The 21,875-nt window shown below is 42.9% G+C and overlaps 1 protein-coding gene and 1 long non-coding RNA gene across 5 annotated transcripts in view; both read left to right on the top strand.

Moving 5' to 3' along the window:
* The first annotated feature begins 240 nt into the window (after positions 1–240).
* On the top strand, positions 241–18,575 carry LOC139670301 (uncharacterized). 4 transcript variants are annotated; one of them, XR_011697463.1, is made up of 3 exons: positions 241–322; positions 8,737–8,800; positions 18,487–18,575. It is a non-coding gene; the product is annotated as an uncharacterized lncRNA (long non-coding RNA). The 4 variants fall into 4 exon arrangements; XR_011697465.1 differs by lacking the exon at positions 241–322 and adding an exon at positions 340–377; XR_011697462.1 differs by lacking the exon at positions 241–322 and adding an exon at positions 599–617.
* A 154-nt stretch (positions 18,576–18,729) lies between these two features.
* MRTFA (myocardin related transcription factor A) overlaps positions 18,730–21,875 on the top strand; it is an 86,143-nt gene continuing 82,997 nt past the window's right edge. Inside the window, exon 1 of the mRNA XM_071551827.1 lies at positions 18,730–18,748. The gene's annotated coding sequence lies outside the window, so the exon portion shown is untranslated. The remainder of the gene's footprint in view (positions 18,749–21,875) is intronic.

Raw genomic sequence — 21,875 nt, 5'->3', positions numbered from 1 at the left:
CGCCCCGCCCACGCCCGCCACTGCCCCTTTAAGGCCGAGGCCCCGCCCCTCAGACGATGAGCTCATGCCTGCACTGCAATTGGCTGCTCGCCCCGCCAGTCAGGCGGGCCCGTCCCGTCCCCTCCCCGTTAGCTTCCCTGGGTGCTGGCCGGCCATTGGCCAGCGCGGGTGCCGCTCGGGGGCGCCCCTGCGCGCTGATTGGCGGGACGGGGCCGCGGGGCGGGCGCTTCCGCGGTGGCGCGGCGCCGGCGGTGGCGCGGCAGCGCTGCGGGGCGGGGGCGGGCCGGGCCGGGCCGGGCGGGCGCGATGGAGCCGTGACCAGGTGAGCGAGAGCGGGGCGGGGGCGGGCCGGGCTGGCGCGATGGAGCCGTGACCAGGTGAGCGAGCGCGGGGCGGGGGCGATGGAGCCGTGACCAGGTGAGCGAGAGGGGGGCGGGGGCGATGGAGCCGTGACCAGGTGAGAGAGCGCGGGGCGGGGGCGATGGAGCCGTGACCAGGTGAGCGAGAGGGGAGCGGGGGCGATGGAGCCGTGACCAGGTGAGAGAGCGCGGGGCGGGGACGATGGAGCCGTGACCAGGTGAGCGAGAGGGGAGCGGGGGCGATGGAGCCGTGACCAGGTGAGAGAGCGCGGGGCTGCGCTGGCCGGGCCGGCGGGGCGGCCTTGGGGCACAGTAAGAGTGGGGGTGGTCGCGGGCCCGCCCCGAGGGGCCTCCTCCGGTCGCGACACGGCGCTCCCCCGGGCGCTCCCCCGGGCACGCCCTCGCCGCAGCCCCCGCGCTGTGTCGGTGCTGCCCCGCGCCCCTCCGCGCCCGCACCCCGAGCGGCTCCCCTTCCCGGGGGTCTTTTCCCGCGGGTCTCTCCCCGGGGCAGCGCTGACAGGGGTTCCGAGGGGCAGCGGCCGCCCCCCGAGCGGGGCTCGCGTTACCCCCGCCGAGATGCTGCGGCGTGGGGCACATCGCAGCCAACACCCGCGCGTCCCTGCCGTCTGTCGCCCTTCCGTGACTGTAAAATCTCACATACTCTGCGGTCGCGGATGGAAGCTGACCGATCTGCGTGTGTGTAAGTGGAAATGCCCTCCCCAGACCTTTATGACCTGGATTTGTGTCCCCTTACGCTGACACTTTGTGCTCCACACGGTTCGGTGTGGCTATTTCACAGGGTGAACCTGAAGTGGGCCGTGTAAGGGGTTTCAGGTTTGCTGCTGCTTTATAGCAGTTCCTATATGGTGTTGTTTCTCCAGACAGTATCGGTGCCTCTCCCTTGAAACTACTTCTTAACTGGCATCTTAGTCTGCCATCCACGGAAAATACATTTTGAAGACATTAAAAATGTTTCTGTTTGAGTCTGTAGCCTCTTTTCTGCATCAGGAAAACCGATTTGGTTTTGTTAGGAAGTGAAGAAACAGCCCTGAATATTTGGAAAATATAAAATGCAGCTATTCTGGGCTGAATGTGCATATCCCAACATTCTGCCTGTATCTTAAGCTGGCATTTGACATCAGGGCTGGATAGCCATGGCACAGCTGACTTATTGAAAGCGTGCTTTCTAATTGTATGTTGGTTTTACTTTCAGGTAAATACACATGTAAGACTTTCAGCACTGATTTCAAAACACACCTCCTGCTTGCACATAACCCCTCAGCAGGCCTTTGTAAAGACACTGTTAAAATCCATACTGTGGAACTGCTGAAAGTGTAACGCCTTTGGATCTTCATAAGTATTTCCAAAAATACTTCAGTCATTACTGAATATGAAATAAAAGGGACACCCATTTGTTCTCATTTGCTGATTAAATGAGTGATCTAATAGTTGTGATTAAATAGAATCTAATAATAGAATTTAAAATAAGTGTATGATCTGAAGCTGACTGTGAACTCCTGTTTCTGCTGAAAGGAGAAAGAGACTCAGGGCTGAAAGCAAATGCCATAAGCTTTTCACAAGTAGGTGAATTTGCCTTCTTAATTAACAGATATTAACTTACTGAGCTCTTTCCGTTCCTTTCTCACTTATAATTTAAATACCAAATGTGATTTCGAGAGAAGAGTGAAATATTGCCAGTTATAATTTCTTGGGCATCATATTGTTCCGTACAAAATGTAAGCAGTGCTGTGTTTGCTGCTTTCAACAGTTGTGGAAGCAGCTTTAATTTCTGTTTAATTAAGGCCATCCGCTCTTGTCATCATGTGAGAGAAGGCTCCCAAATCTTCAGGCAACAAGCAGGTCATGAAATAAAATGAAAAGGGAGTAGAGAAGACATTTTGACATAGAACATGGCATTTTCCCAAAAGCAGTCTGTAGTTTTCCCTCCTCTTGGATATGAACTAATGGAAAACTCTTAGGTTTAAGGAGGAGTGCTTGCTTGTGAGTGGGTTTTTTTAACTTTGACTTCCACTGGCATGGTAAAGCAGCATCATTTTTAACAGACTCTCATCCTTGAACCTGCAGGTGAAATGCACATTCAGGGAATCAAAGTACCTCTTTATATAATGATGAAACTAATAAAAAGCCCTACTGGATTTCTTTCACAGTTGAGCCATGATTACATTATTGTATGGCATTTAGTGGGGAAAAGGGCAACTGTACCAGATAGAGAGGAGGATCAGAACTAAAAAGGTTTGGATGTTAGAGCAGGAAGATAAATTTTTACGATGTGTCAAAACATTATCACAAGATTAATTGTTGCACTCATTTGGAATGTGCAGGGTGTCTCCATATATGCTTTTTACCTCAAAAATAAAATTTATAGCAACTCCAAGAGCCATCTGTCTTTACTCTCTATACTCAACTGTCCTTCCTGTCTTGTAGATAATACAGTTGGGCTGTCTCAACGTCTGTTTGCTTACTGATAACTCAGTATTGTGATTAAGATCCCTTTTGAAGAGTACAGTTGATTTCCTCCATGTAAAAAGAGGGAACAGTTAGCAAATCTTATTATAGTTACACAAGCCTCTTCCCTTAATGTTTTTTTTTAATCAGCTGTGTCCTGAGGGTCAATGTCTTTTCCTGAGAAACTGTTGGAGAGGAAGCAGAAAAAGCAACTGTTCAGCAGTCTCCAACTGTCAAACACCTACTCTGGGAAAGCCAAACCTAATTATTTCCTGTTGGACATATTGCTGAACTGAGACTGCAAACAGAGGATGTGGTTACACAGACATTTCTCTTAGTGGTGGGGCTGTCTTAAACAGCTCATATTCCCGTCTGCCTTTCTTTTTTTCCTCCCCACCATGTGCTGTCACCTCCGTAGTGATGGCACGTCTGTGGGGCTGCATGCTGGGCCAGTTAGAGACCTGATTTTTAATCTGGACATGTTTTATTCCTGTCCCCCTCAGACCTCCAGCTAAAAGATGGGGGTGGGCTGAAGGAATGTGTAGGTACAGTGGAGGGAGGGCAGAGGTGGATTAGTAAGAGCTACAGCTAAAGGGAACTATAGTTTGAAACTGTTAGTATGGTTCTTCTTTTGTGTCAGATGAAATGGATGAGTTTGTGTGAATTCAGAAACTCACTTCTTGGACAGTACTTGGTTCAGTTCTTCAGGGACACCCTGTGTGTGTGTGTGGTTGATATGTATGTTTTACCTTCCATCCTGTGAGCGCCTTAAGGAGTGCAAACACTGGTAAGTGGCTTCTTCAGAGGAAATGAATGGCAGTAGGGGAAGCACAGATTTCATTCCCAGTCTTGGTATTGACTACCAGCATGCCATACTGGTCAGTCAGTGCCTTCAGGTTTTTAAATGTATGTTGTCCTGATGGAGGTCAAACAAAAAATACAGAAATCTGCCTTCTGTTTTCATACATGAAGAAAACTACTGCTAACCATATCTCACTTTCTTTCATCCTTTCCTGTTTCTTAAGAAAAGCGCTTAATTTTCTACCTAGATAAATTTTAGAGTTTGTTCCTGAGCAAGTAACTGTAATTGTTTAAATGAGATTGGTTTATATTTCAGAAATAGAGGTACTGCATTTAGTTTGTGCATCATTCCTTTCCCCTTCCCTCCCCCATTTTCTTGTGTGTGCGCAGCATCGTTATTCTTGTGTGAGGAAATAGTTTGGATTTCAGCACACAGCCATATTGATAACATCTCTGTAAGAAGGTGAAATTTAACACAACCACGAGCCGTTTTAAGTCTTGAAAGCTGAAGGCTGAGCTTTTAATTGGGGATTTCTTTTGCACCTTAACCTCCTGCCATCCGTCTGCTTTTGCTCTCCTACCACAAACAAGCAGGTCGACTGCTTCTACTTACCCTTCTTAATTAACTTGTGCTCTCTATTTCAGCTTGTTTGTGCCCTGCTCATCCAGAAAGGCAGGGTTTTTGTGGAGCACAGCAGAGGAAGCATGGCAGCTACTGCTGCATGTGCCAGCATGTTATTTGTTAAGAGTTAATCAGTGGGGGCTGCCTCTGTGGCACTGAAATAAAAATGTTCACCTGGACATGGTCAGGATCTGCTGCTGCTGCCAGCTCTGCTTGCCACAGAAATGTGTATCACAGTGGAGGGGCCCCTGGCATAAATCAGTGCAGAAATTTGCCTGTTCTGCCATCTTCCAGTGAGGCAAATAAATATGCTGACTACACTTCATCTTCAGAGTATCTTCATGTTAGGGGAACAGGACACTGAAATGATACGTCTAGTTTGGTGGAATTAATTTTGGTTGGGGACAGTCTACATCACAGATTGTTTCAACCTCAAATTAATGCTTCCTGTAATTGTGGCAATTACAACTACTTCTAGCCACAGGAGGGAGGGGAGTGTGGTTCCTTGAGTTCTGCCCTTTCTGTGGTTTAGTGGAGCACTGAGGATGTGTCTTCACTGCACTACTGATCCATACATTCAGCACCCTATTTTGGACTTACTCAGATGAGATCATCCTTCACACGCCGCCATACCCATGTTATGATGAACTCATTCTTTCTGCAGCTGTTTACATGTGTGAAGGTACAGCTCTGAGCAAAGATGAGACAGGATTCACTTTCTGTCAGTTACAGGGAAGCTTTTCCTCCTTCAGGAAGAAACTTTTGGAAAAAAACATGGAAAGACTCTATTTGAATGATTTTTTAAAAAATTATTACTACTTTTGCCGTCTCTAGTGATCTTTATAGCAATGTAAGGTGTTTTGCAACAGAATGTGGTTATGGTCTGCATTGTAACTGAATTTCTATTCCACTGTATCAGATGGACCCAAACCTGGATGAGAGTTTTCTGTGAGTGATTGGTAGGACCAAATTAGTGTAAGGCCTAATATAACTCTCTAAATTTGCTCTCATATGTTATTTTGGGCATGCTCTGCAGGAACAGATCACTTGGAGTCTGAATCTTTTCCAGGCCTCCATCTGAGAGGCAGTTTGGGTGTTGGAGGGCTGTGATATGAATTCTGCATTGCCATGTTCAGATCAGACTTGTGAATCGTGTCACTGAGTTTCTGTGTTGTCCAGACGTGCTCCAGCTCCAGGTCACCAGTGAAGGCAATAAGCCATTGTAATCACTGGAATAGCAGCCATTTGGCTTGAATGCATAAACACTGACATATAAACATTTCCATTGGATGGAGAAGTTTATCAGCAAGATGAGACTTTTGCATTTCTTACAGATGACACTGTTTTTTCTTGAGAAAATCTAGGACAGTGGAGTTTTGCCTGCATTGACTGTATAGTGAGAGGAAAAAGGAGTGTTGGAGGAGTGTTTTGATTGTGCTATGAGCAAAGAATAACAAAAGCAGTTTAACAGTGGAATTTTGCCAGAAAATGTTTCAGTTATCAGATTAATCTTTGCTTACTCGCTGCAGTATAGAAGGAGCAGTAAAGAGCTTGTCTTTCATTACAGTTTTAAAGCTGTTCTGCAGAATTTTTGTGAAGTTTGACTTGTTTTTGAAGGCAGGGTGTGTGAAATTCCATGGAGTGGAATAAGGATAATGACAGGAATATATTATACCTGCAGTATCTCTTAGCGTAATGGCACACACATATTAGAATCAAGTTGATGGCTGTCCATGTGTGTTGCAGGCCAGTGTGTCTCCTGCTTGGGGTTCAGATGACTTAGAATACTTCAACACCTCAGATTGCGCAGAAGCTTTGGTGACAAACAGGACTGAAAGTTTTCAGAGTTGACCTTTTATTGGCCAGAGTATCTGGAATAAAACTTTAGTTCTTAGTAGAGAAAGAAGGATAAATATATGGTGTCCTGGAGGATGAGTTTTGCATGGGAGAACAGGGATCTCTGGACACCTGAGGAGGCTAAGGACAGCACTGGGAAGTCAGGAGAGCTAAATAAACTGAGGCAATTGCAATAATTTGTCCTATTTTCTGAATGTTTGCATGTACACATACACACACCTTTTTTTCAGAAGGATGGTGCTAAGTTTTTGCAAAGATGCCACAAATCACTGAATGTGTGTGTGTACCTTACTGTTCCAGGTGAGGTGTCTGTCCAGCCTGCTGTTTTGTGTTGGCTGGTTCTTGATTACAAATGCCTTGGAAGGGATGTAGAACTGAGGCTGTACAGAGAGGTTCTTCCCCTTTTGCCTCACCCTCCAAGCTGATTAGGGGTAGCCTGATATATTCTTCAGACCTGGAATATCTAGCAGTGTAAAGTTTTCCAGAAAAATACTTGCTGAAGAAAACACAGAGACTATTTTGTCTGGTTCTGGGCTTTCACTTCTGTACAAGATTAGTGGGTGCCCTGTGCCAGGTGGTAGGACAGACCAATCAAGAGAAGACACTGTGTGGGAGCTGTCTGGATTCAAATGAGATGCAGGAAAACACATATCGTAAGTGCTGGAAATTAAAGGCAGCAGTGTGATGATTGTCCAGCTTTATCAGCGCTGCTGCAGTCTTAAATTGGAAGATAATATTTGGTGAACCAAGATTACTGGAAATGAGGGATTTGCCAGCAGAAATCTTCACATGAAATGAATCTAACTTTTTCACACTTTCATGTGTGAAAAGCATTTTCAGGGGTGTCTGAGTCTAAAAAAAAACCAAACCCAAAGCAAAAAACAAACGCCAAAATAAAAAAAAACCAACCACCACTCAAACCCAAACATTGACAAAAATTTGCACTGGAATAAAGATTTAATGTATGGATAAATATCACTCACTTATAATTTGTGATTTAAAAACCCAACACCATCACAACCAAGCACTCCATACCTAAATTCTGATGTTACATGCTTAATGCTGTCAGAAGAAGGCTCCAGTAAAATTATTTTACCAAATTATGTCAGGTACTTTTTCATCATGTTGGAATGGCAAACTCTTAACAATGGTTGATTGTTTACATCTTTATGGAAGACTTCCCTTGACTTCTTAAGGGCTTTTTGCCTTGCCTTTTAGGAAATCTAGGATCTACAATTTTGTAAAAGTACATTGTGAGTATATACTTGGTTTTGTAGCCTTGCATCATTATCATGTTTTAATTACAGTTATATCAGTTTGACTGCTTTATTAAAGAAAAGTAATTACTTGTTATGGGCTCTCACATTAAATTAATTAAGTGGTTGTGAGTCATTCTAAATATTGACTTGATGACAAATACTGTAAGAGGTGGCAGAATGGCTTCTTGATTCTGTGATAGAGCCATGATTAATGTGTGCTGACACACTTTATTCAAAGAAAAATAGAAAAATTCTCTGTAAGGGAAGCCTCTTTTTCTTATGATTTGTATCTGTATTGTAAATCGCCTCTTTAGGTTGGTAACCAGAGAAGAGTCAGCCAAGGAGATGTGCAATTCATTGCCTGTAGCTGCTTCTAAACAGGGCCCTTCTTTAGTTTGTTGGGGATCAGACAACTCTTTCACATGTTGTGATATGCTGACTATCCAGAGATTCAGACTGATCAGCCTGCTTGGTCTTGTTCCTTCTGATGCTGAAGTAGGAGATGGCTCCTTCTGTTTTTTTCCTTTTCATTGGAACTATGTTAATGCTTGTGTCCAAAGTCCATCCAGTCTGAAGTTTGTATTTGGGGAGGTACCTGGTGTTTTTGATTATATCTTATTGACAGAATATCGTGTCGTCTCAGCTGCAGTTCTGAGCTTCTGTTGCCTAGGAAGTCCTAGAATCTGAAGAGCTTGGTGGAGAAATTGGAATGGAAGCTTTGTGTTAAAACTTTACTATGATGATTTGATTTTTTTTTATAGGTGGCTAAGGAAGTAGATGTGAAAGTGTGGCAACAAATCAACTTCTGACCCTTTTTGTTGCCATTTGAGACAGGAGTCTTCCAGAGCCTCTGATTTTCTAGTCAAGTTCTGCTGTGCATGCCTGTTCAAACTGTGTTGCCAGAGAAAAGTGGTGTGTTACTTCAGTACATTTATGAGTTCATAAGGTGCACAGGAAGGTTCTTATCTGCCCTCTCCCCCCCAGATGGAATTGGCAAATCTCTGAAATGTTCTTTTTTACTTTTCCCTGTTTTGTTTGGATGGATGTAATAAACTAGTCATAGCTGTCTTCTACAACCCAACGTTTAAGAATGATTTCAGTACATGGGCAGGAAAATGGAGTGTGTCATTTGGTGAATATTATGCCTTAGTAGAGCTCAAACATTCTTCAGAACTGACAGAGTAGATGTCCCGAAGTGAAAGTTCTGCTCTGCGAGTAGCATGGGTGTGTGTATGCAAGTGTGGCAGCCCAACCTCTGCAGTTTGTGCCATATGAATTAAAGATTCTGTGTAAAAAAAATCCATCGTGTGTGGGTTTTGTTTGGTTGTTGCTTTTAAACCTCTGAGTATTTGTGTCCTGTTTTCTCTTTCAGTGACTAGAGAGAGAGCTGCTGGCATGGAAGTGAGCTGGGTTTGTCCGTGGGAACTGTGAGTAAGGTGTGTTCTTTTTGCTGTCTTTTGTCTGCACCTTTTATTCTGTGTGCTGAACTGAAAATTGCTTGTGGTCACTAAATGTGAGGGATAGTATTGTTTAGAGATAAATATTTCAATATTTTGAATTTGTATTAGTGTCAAGTGTAACAGCAAGGGCTTTATAGTGTTAATAGTATAAACAGCACACTTGTCCACTTTTCAGCGCTGCCGAGCAGACAGTAAGACTTGCTGTTTTACAGAAAGAAGCAGTGCAGGTTGAATTTGTATCCTCTGAAGTGGCAAAGAACAGCAGCAGCTCCAATTCCCCCACCCCTCACCATGTTCTTTACCCAGGTACATTAGATTTACATGTCAGGGAGCGCCTCTTGGCTACTTGTTACTTCTGTTCAATAAACTGGTTATTAAGCAAGGCAGTAATACCCATACATGCCTGGCTATGAATCGCTGGAGAAAAAACTTACCACTTTTTCAGCAGGGGGGAAATCCACGGGTATAAAGTCAGCTCTTGTAGTGGAAAAGGGGAACAGAGTATCTGGTAACTCCGTCTCTATTGCTGGGCTTTCCACCTAATGAATGTCATGCTGGGTAGGAGGCAGCGCCGATAAATTGAAAGAAACTTGAATTCCACACCCAATGGCTGTTGATGGGGAGGAGAGACAAAGTCAATTCAGATTGGTTTAATTTCTGTAGAGAGTTTCATACTGTCATGAGCAAAGAATGTGACTGGGGTCAGAAAACTTCTTGCAGACTCTGTTTCAGGCTTTGGTTTCACACTGTACTTAACTTGAGCTAACTGAAAGCTGTCATTTTTCAATGGGCCCTGCTCCTCTGTTTTGTTTAGTTGGGTTTTTGTTTTTGTTTGTTTAGGGATTTTGTTTGCTTTTTAAATGAGATCTAAGGAATCTGTGGTTGCAGGGTTCAGATTGCTAGTGCTGTGGGAAAACAAGCACACTTCAAGGTGTAGCTTTCCATCAGAACAGCAGGCTAATTGGCTTGCTCTGTGGCTGCAGAGTCACTGCTTGAAGGAGAGAAGGTGAGAATTTCAAACTGAGGTGAGGTGATACAATATAGACCTGAACTCTCAGGCACAGTCTAGGATCAGACTGCATTAGTTAAAATATAGAACGACTTCCTCAGGCACACTAAAGTAAGTTGCCAGAAAACATTGCCATAAACCCCTTAAGATTCTAAAAGTTCTGCAGTTTGGCCTGTTGCTTTGTGCTGACATGAATGCTTGTGCCAGGAACTGAACTGACTGAAATCTAACTACTTTATCTTGATTTAATTCCTTTTTTTTCCTTTTAAAAATTTATTTTAGTTTAGTTTATATTTGTTCCCTGAGCTGTCTCTCTCTTCTTGCTCAAGTCACCACTTTGTTATGTCCTAGGTCATCCAGTTCTTGTCCCAGCTTTCAAATCTTATGTGTTTGAAAGTGTATTGTTTCTTTTGAGGTCTTATTTCCCCTCTTCTCGTGTTGTGACTTTCTCATCCCAATCTGCCCTAAATCCACATTCAGCAAGAGTTATTTCTTACTTTCTGAGCCGCGAATGTCCAAGTCAAAGCTCACATCTGGCTGCAGATTGTCGGCATTCCCTTTTCTGTTTGCTGCAGCCTCCCTGCTTCCATTGGTAGCTGCATCTGTTGCCACATGCCTTTGCTGCTAGCTGAGGCCGTTGCTTCCACTAGTTACCCCTATGGGGTGGCAAGGAATGCTTTGCCTCCAGCATGAAGGGAATTTTAAAAGATGCATCAGATGGCAGTTGCAAGGAAGTCAGTCAGAAGGTGGTGGAAAACAGGCAATCCTGTTCTAAACACACTGTAGTTCATCCTGCATTTCTTTGGCAGTAGTGCAGGCTCAGGCAGCTTACTCCCTTTTTCAGCTCCCTCTGTTTTGCTGGCATAGCTGTTCTTGTGGCCATGGTGAGCCACTCTGGGGAACACATGCTCCTGGAAAGAAGTGTTTGCTTCTGGTTTATTTTTCATCTGGGCCAGTACATGTTGTCTTTGTAAGATTTATGTTGGTTTCACAATGAGGAAGGTATGAGAGTGGGAATGTGTAGCAGGCTGCTTGAGTTGGCATCGCTGCTGGATGTTTAAGGTGCTCTTTGACATTGCAGTGAAGTTGATCTTTCAGTGTGCTGCTGTTGCAAAGGCTGGTCAGACCTCTGCACAGCTGTGTGCTTCTGCTTCTTCCTTTGCATCAGAGCTCTGATTGTGCAGCCCCAGGGCACATCCAGCTAGCTGACTGATCCTGGAAAAAATGGCTTCTAATCTTTGCAGAGTGAATGTCTGCTGGTTTCGCTGACCTGAGTCACCCCGTGGGTGCACAATCCCTGGATCAGACAAAAGGAAAGCTGCAGGAACCCATAGCCTGGTAACAGAAGGCTGGATGCCTCTTTTAATTATGATGCTGAGCTATACCATGGCCGAGGCCTAACATATACTAGTGTACCTACTGACACGTGACATCTGAACATCACATCTTTGTTTGCTCTCTTCTGTTCTTTGAACTTCAGGAGCAACTGTTGTTTCTTCAGTCGCCATCATCCTTAGTCTGACAGACTAATCATTCAGCACACTAAGAGGTGTCTGCAAAATACTTCACCAGTTTAAGGCTCAGCATGCTCTGTAATGAGAAGGATGTCTTCCTCATTCATGCTTTGAGCTTAAATAAGAACTTCAAAAACTGGTGGAGAGTTCATTTTTCTTTTCAGCGAGGATTGTTTATTATAAATATCATTGTGAATCTCAAAACTAGCTTTGGTATTATCAGTTCTTCTGTGTGCCCAGAGATAAGCCACAAAGTTCTTCCAAATAAATGCTGAAGCATGAAAAATATTTCTTAAAAAATATCTGGAATGGCAAACTACATTTCTTAGCCTGCTATTTGTGGCTTTAAGAAATGAATGTTTAACGATGATTTTTCAAGACCTCTTAAAGACTTTCTATCACTGCTGGACTGAGTGAAACAAATGTGTTTTACGAAGGAAATACTTAGGGCTTAAGACATATTCTTGATGAGTGGTTATTAAAGTCATGTGTGAGGCTGTGTTTGTCTACAGCACAAATTACGCAGTTGATTGCTTTGCTCTAGGTATGCATCTTTTCTCCTTCAAGTTCTCACATCTCTATACAGCTGTTCATGCCTTTTGTCTGATAATATTTCTTGCCATTTTCTTGCTGGCCCAAGCATGTTTTGACTCTGGCACTGATAGATTTGCTGGAGGTGGTAGCAGAGAGAACAGCGATGGTTCAAAGATACTCTCTTTATTGTAGTGTGACTGTCACACTCCACGTACAGGTTCAGGTTCTTTAGCTGAGATAAAGTTGTGCTCATTTGTGTTTTACCAGCATCTCTGTTCACATGTGTTGCAATCTTTGCCTTTATAATACAGTCCTCGTAGGGTAGTGGCTTGTGATTATGGTAAGATAGACAGTTTACCCTTCAAATCACTAATCCATAATTTGGTTATATTTTGACTGCTTTTGCCTTCTCCTGTCCCCAATTACTGTGAAAGTGAAGGAAGCTGATGACAGTTGCATTTTGCAGAAGACAAATGCATGTGGAATGTATGTGTTAAAATAAAATTCCATTATCTAAGGAGATCTCTCTCTATTCCTTAGCATAGTTTGGTTTCTTAAGGTGGTTCCTAAGGAACAAGTCTTCAAGACTGTACCTCCTCCAGGGTACAGTCTTTGTGATGTTTGCCTTGTTGCTTAGTGTATTATAGGTACTTTCTGGACAGTTCTATATAAACTCTCAATTAACTGGAGAGATAAGTCTGCCAGTTGTGTGCCTGAGTGAAGCTGACTGCTGGAAAACAAAATCATTTTTTAATACAACTTTGGAGGTCTTCCTGTTGGTGATTTTTCTTTGATACCTAAAGGTAAAAGGAATCTCTGTCACTTTTTTTGTTAGAGCTTCTCAAGCTAATGTCATGCTTCTGCTTCCATGTGCTGAAAGCTCCACTTCTCCTGGGCTATTCTTTGATTTGTGATGACCTGGGGGATACAGTTGCCTTTGGGCATGTCATGGCATTGTCTTCCAGTCTTCTCACTAATTTCAAAGATTCATCCACTTAAAGCCACTTTGCCCCAAGATTGCTTCTTCTCTTGGCTGAATGATCTCAGCTGCCATCAGCATTTAACACAATGCTGCTCTGGAGTTTAAAATAAAAAAAGAAACCCTGTCTTCTCAAAATAGCCCAGCTGCACACACGCTGTTGCTGTTAGGTGCTGGAGGTTGCTTAGCAATTCTTAAATCAGTAGGAAATTCCTATTGCCCTGGCAACTCAGCCCTAAAATGCAAACAAGAGAAAGCTGTTTAGAGAGGTGTCCCTTTCTTGATTTGGGAATTGTGCTTTTTCCAACACCCCCAATCTGCCTGCCCCATGCTTCTTTGATTTTTACTTACTCATTTTTAAATTCCTTTTATGTTTTAATTTTTAAGTTGAAATTCCTATATGTTTTACTCTGATTTCATGTTAGGGAAGATGGTACTGTTCTTTGGTTCATTTAAATACTGACTGTTGAGATTATGCCATGGCTGTGTTAATATTACCAAAATCATAGAGTGGCAACAGTGTGTTCTCAGGAGCCAGGAGTGCTCAAATTGTGTTGCTGTAAAGCACAAAACCACTGTCACAACAATACAAGCACAAGCCATGACACCAGGGGGAAGATGGGGCTGCTTAAAAGAAGCAGCAGACACTGCTCGTAAATATATAAATACTCGTTATGCATTTCTGAGTTCTGAAAACATTCAGGGCACTTCAATTTCAGATAGACAAACAAGGCAGAATCAGTTTTGCACAAGGTACAAGATGAAGAATCACAGCTGTTAAGAGTTTTTAGAAGAATATTACCTTTATCAAACCTGCAAATGACAAAGACTAAACTACTCTGAAGCTTGTTTGACACGGTGGCTTTTTATGTGCATCCTCTTGCCATTGCAGCACCGTATCCCAGTAAACACATAGCAGACATGAGTAGCTTACTTGTTGGTGGAAAATGTATTCTACTTTGCATTTACCACATGGGAAAATTATGGAAATTTCTCTTAAAGCTGCTCATCCAGGATCACTGAAGGAAAGCTCAGACCCTGGGAGGTGAAAGGGAAATGAAATAGGCAGACACATGCAGTATGGAAACCTGTCTGACCGACAGTAAGCTACTGAAAAGAAAACTGGAGGGGGAAGAGGGATTAGGATTAGTCTCCTGTCATTTTAGCTCCATTAATCATCTCATCATAAGGGCAGACAAGCACCACTGTTGGCACAGGGAAGCAACAAAGGCATGCATCCAAGACTGTCCCTTTTGGCAGGAGCTTAGACCAACTTAGCTGTATCATACAACCACATCTTCTGGTTAGACACTAAGCTGGCATTGCCAACAAAAGGAGCAGTCCAGCCTGCTCATTCCTGACTGCCTGTTGGCCAGCACAGGCTGAATCAGATCAAGCAACTGATTTGTGTTAAATTTGACCTGGCCACGCACACAAACTACTAGTTTTAATCTGCATCTGTTGCTGATCTGGCTTGCCACCCAGCCACACAAAAACTTGGCTGTCGTGAGGGACTGTAGTGCACAAGGAAGTAAAAAAGAAGTCAGGGTGGTTACTTTCAGCAGCAGCCATCTGAACGTGGTGTTAGATGGTTTAATCCATCCGATATTTACGTTGGGCATGGACACATGCAATATGGTGACACAGCTGTGTGCTTAGCTGACAGCAGACTGGGGGACTGACCTTGCTGAATACCCAGGAAAAAATGACTGGTTTTCAGTTAAATAGAATTCCCTGTGGAGGAAGGGTCGGCATAGGGACAGCAATGATGAGCTGGACAGTGGGGGACTTAAGGGTTGCTTCAGCTGGTGTTGCTGCTGTAGAACATCTGATGTATCACAGCCACTTTTGTCCCAGAAGCAACTGACCCAAAAGTAGAATAATGCCATGATGAAAAGCTTTTGCTTGGTTAGGGAACAGATACAAATTTTTGAGGGTACAAACCCTGAGGCCCTTATTGAGCATAAAAAGTACTTGCTCTTAATACTGTCCATCAGCTTGCGGATGACTCACTTAAAGATCATGGTATGGCACATTTCTTTATGGGAAAGTTTCTGGTCTGTTAGGAAATGACAGGAAAGCAAACATTGTAAAATTTTAATTATGTTCTAAATATTAATGTGTGTAACTAACTGATTGATCATTCTACAATGACAGTTACAGAGTGGTATAACTGTCTGGGAAGTCTAGAAACAGCTTTATGTTTGTTGCAGAAAAGGATTCCATGTCTTTCACAGGACTTCCAAATATTGCAGCATCCATGATTGTCAGTCCTCAAACATCTTTCAAATCCCTCTATGCCCTCATCAGGCTTTTAATTGAAAACATTAAAATCAAACTCATCCAATTATAGCTTTTATTGCAGTCTTGAGGACTGGATGCCTTTTTTTTTAATGAGGCGATATGTTACATACTAAGGCTTGGCACTGATCTGAAAAGGAGTCCTCTTTCCCTTAGGTAAAGACTAGATGTTTGTATGTACTGATGGTATGAGCTGATTCTGTCCCTTGTGAAGTGCTGGCACAGGTCTTGGTGGTGCTGCACAGCAAACTGCACCAGGAAGCTGATTTAGCAGCGGCGTGAACCAGAAGACCAGCTTTACACCTAGGTCAGGTTTCTCATTGTTTTTTTGTGGGTCATTGCAGGTTCTGGCCTGAAATGGGAGGGGATGTGGAGGAAGAAGGCAGGATTGCCTTCATTTGAACTGCAACCCTACTTAGAGTAGCAGAATTGTTGTCCAAACTATTTGAGATGCACAATCAGACTGATTTTTTTTTTTTTTTTATTTTGTGGCCATGTTCCACTGTGCTGGTTTAACTGTACCTTGTATGGAGGAATTGATCCAGATGAAAAATAACCCAGGAGAAATTGTGTTTCAGCTGAATCAGCAGGATGCAGTGGCAGAGCAAGAATGAATGTCAAGGTTTGCTCCTGCTATGTTCCTTTGATGTGGGACAAACACTGAATGACATGCCAACTAGGATTAAGATACCTCCCATCTGTGTAGTTTTCTGCACGAGTTAGGAAATGTGCAGGTCAAGTACAACTCCAGATAATCCAGCTGCTGTGATGTTTCATTGGACAGTTTACTGGAGAAACTCTGGTTTTCAATCCCAGCACCAATTAACAGCATTTGGAATGGTGTTGCTTAAGGTCACAGCAAACTGTTGTATGAGCACTGATCTCTTCCTCTGCTTCTTGTAGCTGGCTTGGCTGGGCTGCTTTTACCGTGGCTTAGTACTGTGCTTTTACCTAAATGATACAGTTTCAGTGGTCTGGTTAATGGGAATATACCCAGATTAGGGAAATAGATTCTGTTTTACAACACTCTTGTTAAAATGGTGCTTGAAATGTGATTTTCCTACTTCATGCAGGTTAAAAATTCTTTTTTAAAAGAAAACCTGTTATGTCAGAAGTTCCTAAGGGCATTTGTTGTTTACATAATTAAAGCAGATCTTACATATTTGAGACAGATGAAGGTTTTTTTCCCTCTTTTGGGAAGAGGAAGGAAATCCTTTTTTAGGGTAGATTGAGGAGGGAAGGTTGAGTCTCCTGCTATTCCAAATCCCTGCGTGGTGGGTGTTAGATATGTCTGTCACCTGTTTGTGATTTCAGGCCTGGCTGCTCTTGTCCTTCCGCATGATCTGCCCATCGTGTGGAACCAGGCAAAGTGTGATGTCTCCAGAATATCTCCTGCAATAAAGCAAATTGGCTGTGGCTGCTCCAGGGTGGTGACAGCAGTCCTTTAGCAGCCAGCCTCCTACCTGGGCAGTTACTCTTCCTTTTAGCCCCTTCCCACAGGTCTCCCATCCCACAGGGACAGGGTTTGAGGCCAACTATATTGATTTAACTCTTTCCAGCCTTTGCAAAGATTGTTATGGTTTACCAAACTCTGTTCTTTTAAGTCTGTGGTTTAAGGATGTGTGTTTCAGGTTTTCTCTGTCCATTGTAAAGAGAAGGGCACAATGCAAATTTTTCTCTGTTCGGATTGCCATTACAATTTGCTTTCAAATGGATATGATTCTATGTTTACTTTCGAAAGGAAAAATATCAAGGAGGGAGCAGACACTTTCTAGTGAAATTTTAACTGAAGTAAAAGCAAATGCTTCATATGGCAGTAAGGTTTGGCTTAGTCTCAATTGTTTTGTTTTAACAAGCACCAGCTTCAGTTGGTGGTTTTTGTTGTTTTCTGGTTTTTCTCCTCCACCCTTCTTTTCTTTCCTTCCTTCAGATCATGCCATTATCATCCTGGGAATGAGTGTCTGACACTGTGGATGAAATAATGTATATTTGTTACCAGTAGATTCGTATTGTTGTCTTAAATACACACTGAACAAAGTTTTGAAACACTTGTACTGCCACTTATAACTTTGTTCTGGATATTACAGAGCAAATGTTACTGATCAACTGAAGCATGAAACTGAAATGCAAGTGGGGAAAATGACTATTTGAACTCCTTTGTCAGCTGTCAGTGTGTTGTCAGTCACACTCATTCAGGTTAATTACGAGTGTTAAGTGGGGAATACTTCATAAACAACTGTATTGTTAAAAACGTTGTTCCAAGTTTATGCTTTTTTACAGGTTCCCGGAGGATTATCCTGATGGTTTTTACTTTGCTTCTTTGCAGGTTGCTTTACCTGCATCTTTTTGAAGCTGAAGGTTAGCCTCTGGAAGTACCTTTTGCTTGCTAAATTACGACAGTGCAGCAGAGTGTTCCGAGTTTAGCCTGGGTGAACCAGCAGCATACTAAGAAGCAGGAGACTTCCGTCTTCATTAATCTAAACCAAATATGATTGCCCTTGTATAATGTCTGTTACTGTTTAAATGTTGACACAGTAACCATTTCGCTGGAGACTTAAAACTGGTTTGTTTCTGTGTGAATTACTGAACAGAAAAGAATTTTAATTTGAACATTGAATACTTACTTAAAGAATATGGAAATACAATGAAACACTTTAAAATTGCTTGTTTCACTAGAGCCATTTATATCTTGTACTTTTGGTTACTATAGCTGAGGTTTTAGACAGGAAAGCTTTTTTGTTTATTTTATGTGAAATATTTTTCTGTTATTCATTTTCACTGATTGTGAATGAGGAAGAGAGAACAAAACAAGAGAACTATTTTTTGAAATGCAGTTGATTTTATCTGAAAATCCTCATTTATTACACTCAGCTGCCCTTCCAGATTTATTATGAAGGATTACTTTACCTGACTGATTTCAAATAGACAGTTGTTAAAACACTATTGTTAATATAAAAGGACAGTAGTCAAGAGTTCAGCAAGGTTCTAGATTGAGTCGTTCCAGTGAAAACAACCTATCTCTGTCTTTTAAAGGCTGGGTTCCTAAAGTGCCAAAAGCTGAGAATGTTCTCATCCTTTTTTAAGAAAATTATGATAATCTGTAGTTTCATCAGTAGTTGCACTGGTGCTGTTGGAGGTTTATGTAAGTTTTTAAACTGCTGAGTTTAGCAAGTTTCGGTCACTAGTTGGATTTGGCTTGGTGATGAAAACCCCAACTGTACCGAACATGTTTCTCTCTAACGCAGAATACTCTGGGATGAACTGGGACGTATGGCTAAGACTGTTGTGAGATTCATGGTCTCTTTTTGTCTGGTTGGTGTTGCAGGTTGCCATCACGAAAGCCAAGGTGGATTTCTCGGGCGTGGTGTGCCTGCCCCCTTCCGTCATTGCTGGAAATGGGCTGGACGGAGGAGGGGCTGGCGAAAATGATGATGAGCCGGTGCTGGTGTCCCTCTCGGCGGCCCCCAGCCCACAGAGCGAGGCTGTTGCCAATGAGCTGCAGGAGCTCTCCTTGCAGCCCGAGCTGACCCTCAGCCTCCACCATGGCCGAAACCCCAACCTGCCACCGCTCAGCGAAAGGAAGAATGGTGAGTGGGACAGTGCACTCGTGTCTCATGTAGTGTGTCCTCACCAAGGACTGTGGGCGTGCCATGTTACATGTCCTGATGACAGGTCTACTTTTTATTGCTTCTTACAGTGGGTTTTTTTAGGAAGAACTGATAATCTAGAGTTCACAAAATTTATTTACATTGTTTGATTGGAAGGATTGATATAACTGACTGTGGAAGTTCGACAGAGCTGTGGTGATAAATGCTTTGTATTATTATTTTGAGTCAATACCAGACACAACTTCCTCACACTGTGTAGTGACTAAATGTTGTGCAAAGCTGAGACAGTCAATCAAAGGAAGTGTTAGCTCATCTTCAGACTGTAGTCATCTGTAGATTTTTCTTTGCCACCTTGGTCTGCACTTACCAAGGTTGAGTAACTTTCACACTGCAGATGTCTGAAAGGTTCTGTCATCCTTCTTGGAAGGAGAAACAAGACCTAGAGTTAAAAATTTAATATTCCAGTAGGCCTTCTGATCTCCGAGTGAGAATGACCTGCCTGTGTTTCTCAAGCTGCGGGTGTGTGACAGTTTAGTGGCACAGTAGAGGGTCACTCAGTGAATCAGAATGCCTGGGTTTGAAAGACTGTTGGCTGTCTGAAGCTCAGGATCACCAGACTGCAGTGAAAGCCTTTGCATGTTCAGCCTTGTCCTGTGACAGACCAATGAAACCATTTGATAAGTGGTGGCTTCTGTTTGTGACTTCATTTTGGTGGTCTCCCTTCACTCCATCCTCTCAGGTGTGTGTTGGTGACTCTTGGCAGTATGAAGGTCTTGCTATAGTCTGAATTCATGCTATCACCTGCAAGGTGTGATGGATTTGAACATCTTGAGTCCTGTGTGCCTTACAGTGTTGGATATTATAGAGTTGCATGGCACAGCATATTGGAAATGCTGGGGACCTTTAGTTTGGCTTCATAGCCACAACATAATCATAGAATCATAGAATTGATTGCGTTGGAAAAGACCTCCAAGATCATCAAGCCCAACCCTTGGTCAAACTCCAGTCCATTTACCAGATCATGGCACTCAGTGCCACGTCCAATCTCAGTTTAAAAACCTGCAGGGATGGTGAATCCCCCACCTCTCTGGGCAGCCCATTCCAATGCCTGATTACTCTCTCTGCAAAGAATTTTTTTCTGCTCTCCAACTTAAATTTACCCTGGCAGAGCTTGAGCCCGTGCCCCCTTGTCCTATTGCTGAGTGCCTGGGAGAAGAGACCAACATCCACCTGGTTAGAACTTCCCTTCAGGTAGTTGTAGACAGTGATGAGGTCACCTCTGAGCCTCCTCTTCTCCGGGCTAAACAACCCCAGCTCCCTCAGCCTCTCCCCACAGGGCTTGTGCTCCAGCCTTGTTGCTCTTCTCTGGACCGCTCCAGCCCCTCAGTCTCTTTCCTGAGAGGCTGAGGGGCCCAGAACTGAACACAGTACTCAAGGTGTGGCCTCACCAGCGCAGAGTACAGGGGAAGGATCACTTCCCTGGTCCTGCTGGCCACACTATTTTTGATAATTTTTGATTTAGACTATGTGTACTGTAGGCCAGTAAGTTGGATTAGAGGGATACCTCACTTGGTATGCCTGGATTTTTGTCTCCAGGAGCTAAGCATACCTGTCTCTGAATAGTGTATCAGTATTTTGCTGTTTGGAAGAATTAATTAACTTAAACCTGAAATGTTGCTTTTTAAGAGGATAAAAAAAATATCATTGTATGATCACGGTTACGTTTACAGGCCTTAAAAACAGAGAAAATAGGAACTGCAAATACTGAACAAAAAGCTTCTAATCCTTACTGTTTGCAGTCTTCTAAGTATGAGATAAAAGACAACAGGTAGAGATAAAGGTGGTGATGGTAAATAAAAGAGGAGAAAATTAGAATGTTAGTGTGGTAGATTGTGATCTCAACACATCGCAACTAGTGTTACACTTGGGCATTTTATAGTTATGAAAACAAGGAAAGATTGCAAGTGCAATTTAATTAAGATAGTATTGGAACTGATAGAAAGCACGAAGGCAACCTGGGAAAAACATATGAACCTTTGTTTCCAACACGTGACAGCTGGCTACCTGAAGGTGACATTGGGATGTTTCTGGAAGCAGTTCTTCTCCTAGCAAATAAGACATGATCAAGGGTCCTGAATTGGGAAAAAGCAGTTAATTCTTAATGCCACAAGGAAAGGGATGCTAGTGTTGGGAACAGATGAGAGTACTTTTCATAAAAATGAAACTTGTAGCAGCACTTTGAATGGTGTTGTTATGGTCAGAGGAAAGGATGTTCTGTTACAGGAGTGAAAGCGTCTTTATAGGATTCAGTTGTTTGGGTAAGTTTCACAGTTGGTATTGGGAATATTTTACAGAAATAGATGGGTTTCCTCTATCAGAATAATGTTATTTTTATGGACTCAAACTTGGAGCTATATCATTGTGGGGCCGCAAATCTGCTTGAAATAGAGTTGTGTTTGAACGTATTTGAAAAGGATCACCTCTGCCATACCTTTTGCCAAGAGAAATTAGGATATTCCCGGAAATGACTCATTAGGTGGGTCTCTTCACAGCTGATTCTTTATCAGGGCTCAGCACAGTAATGGAAATTTTACTGCTGGAGGGGCAGCTTTTCAAATGAGGCATAAAGTCCAAGGTCCCTGATCTAGATTACCTGAATATTCCTTATCTTCAGAGGTACACAATGCTCTTTTCTCCTAGGCTGCAGTATGTTGTTAAGTGTTGCTTGTGTGTACATTCATTAAAGTGTTATGGGACTGAGAAGTGCTGTTGAAATATAGTTACCTGCAAACTGTCACAGCATAGAGGAACACTTGGCTTAGTGAGCAGTTGAAACATATAGTTGATGCATTTTAAATTAATAAATGTCTTCCTTCAAATGGGAACTTCTTTGTTATCTTAGGGTAGAAGCTGCACAGCTGTTGAAAGTTGTTGAGCTTGTTAAAGCTCCTTTTTTAAATACGGTGTGTCTTTGTTGTTGCACCTTTGGCTTCAAACATGTTCAAAAACCTTTAGAGATGATGTCCCACTTGAGATGGCAATCTGCTTGAACATCTGAGCAATTCAGAGTGGCTGAGAAGCGTATCTGGTGCAGTGAAACTGCTTC

This window comes from Pithys albifrons, chromosome 3 (assembly GCF_047495875.1).
Source record: "Pithys albifrons albifrons isolate INPA30051 chromosome 3, PitAlb_v1, whole genome shotgun sequence".
In the NCBI taxonomy this organism is placed as follows: Eukaryota; Metazoa; Chordata; class Aves; order Passeriformes; family Thamnophilidae; genus Pithys; species Pithys albifrons.
The sequence above is the reverse complement of the archived record's forward strand: the minus strand, read 5'-3'. Positions and strand labels throughout refer to the sequence as shown.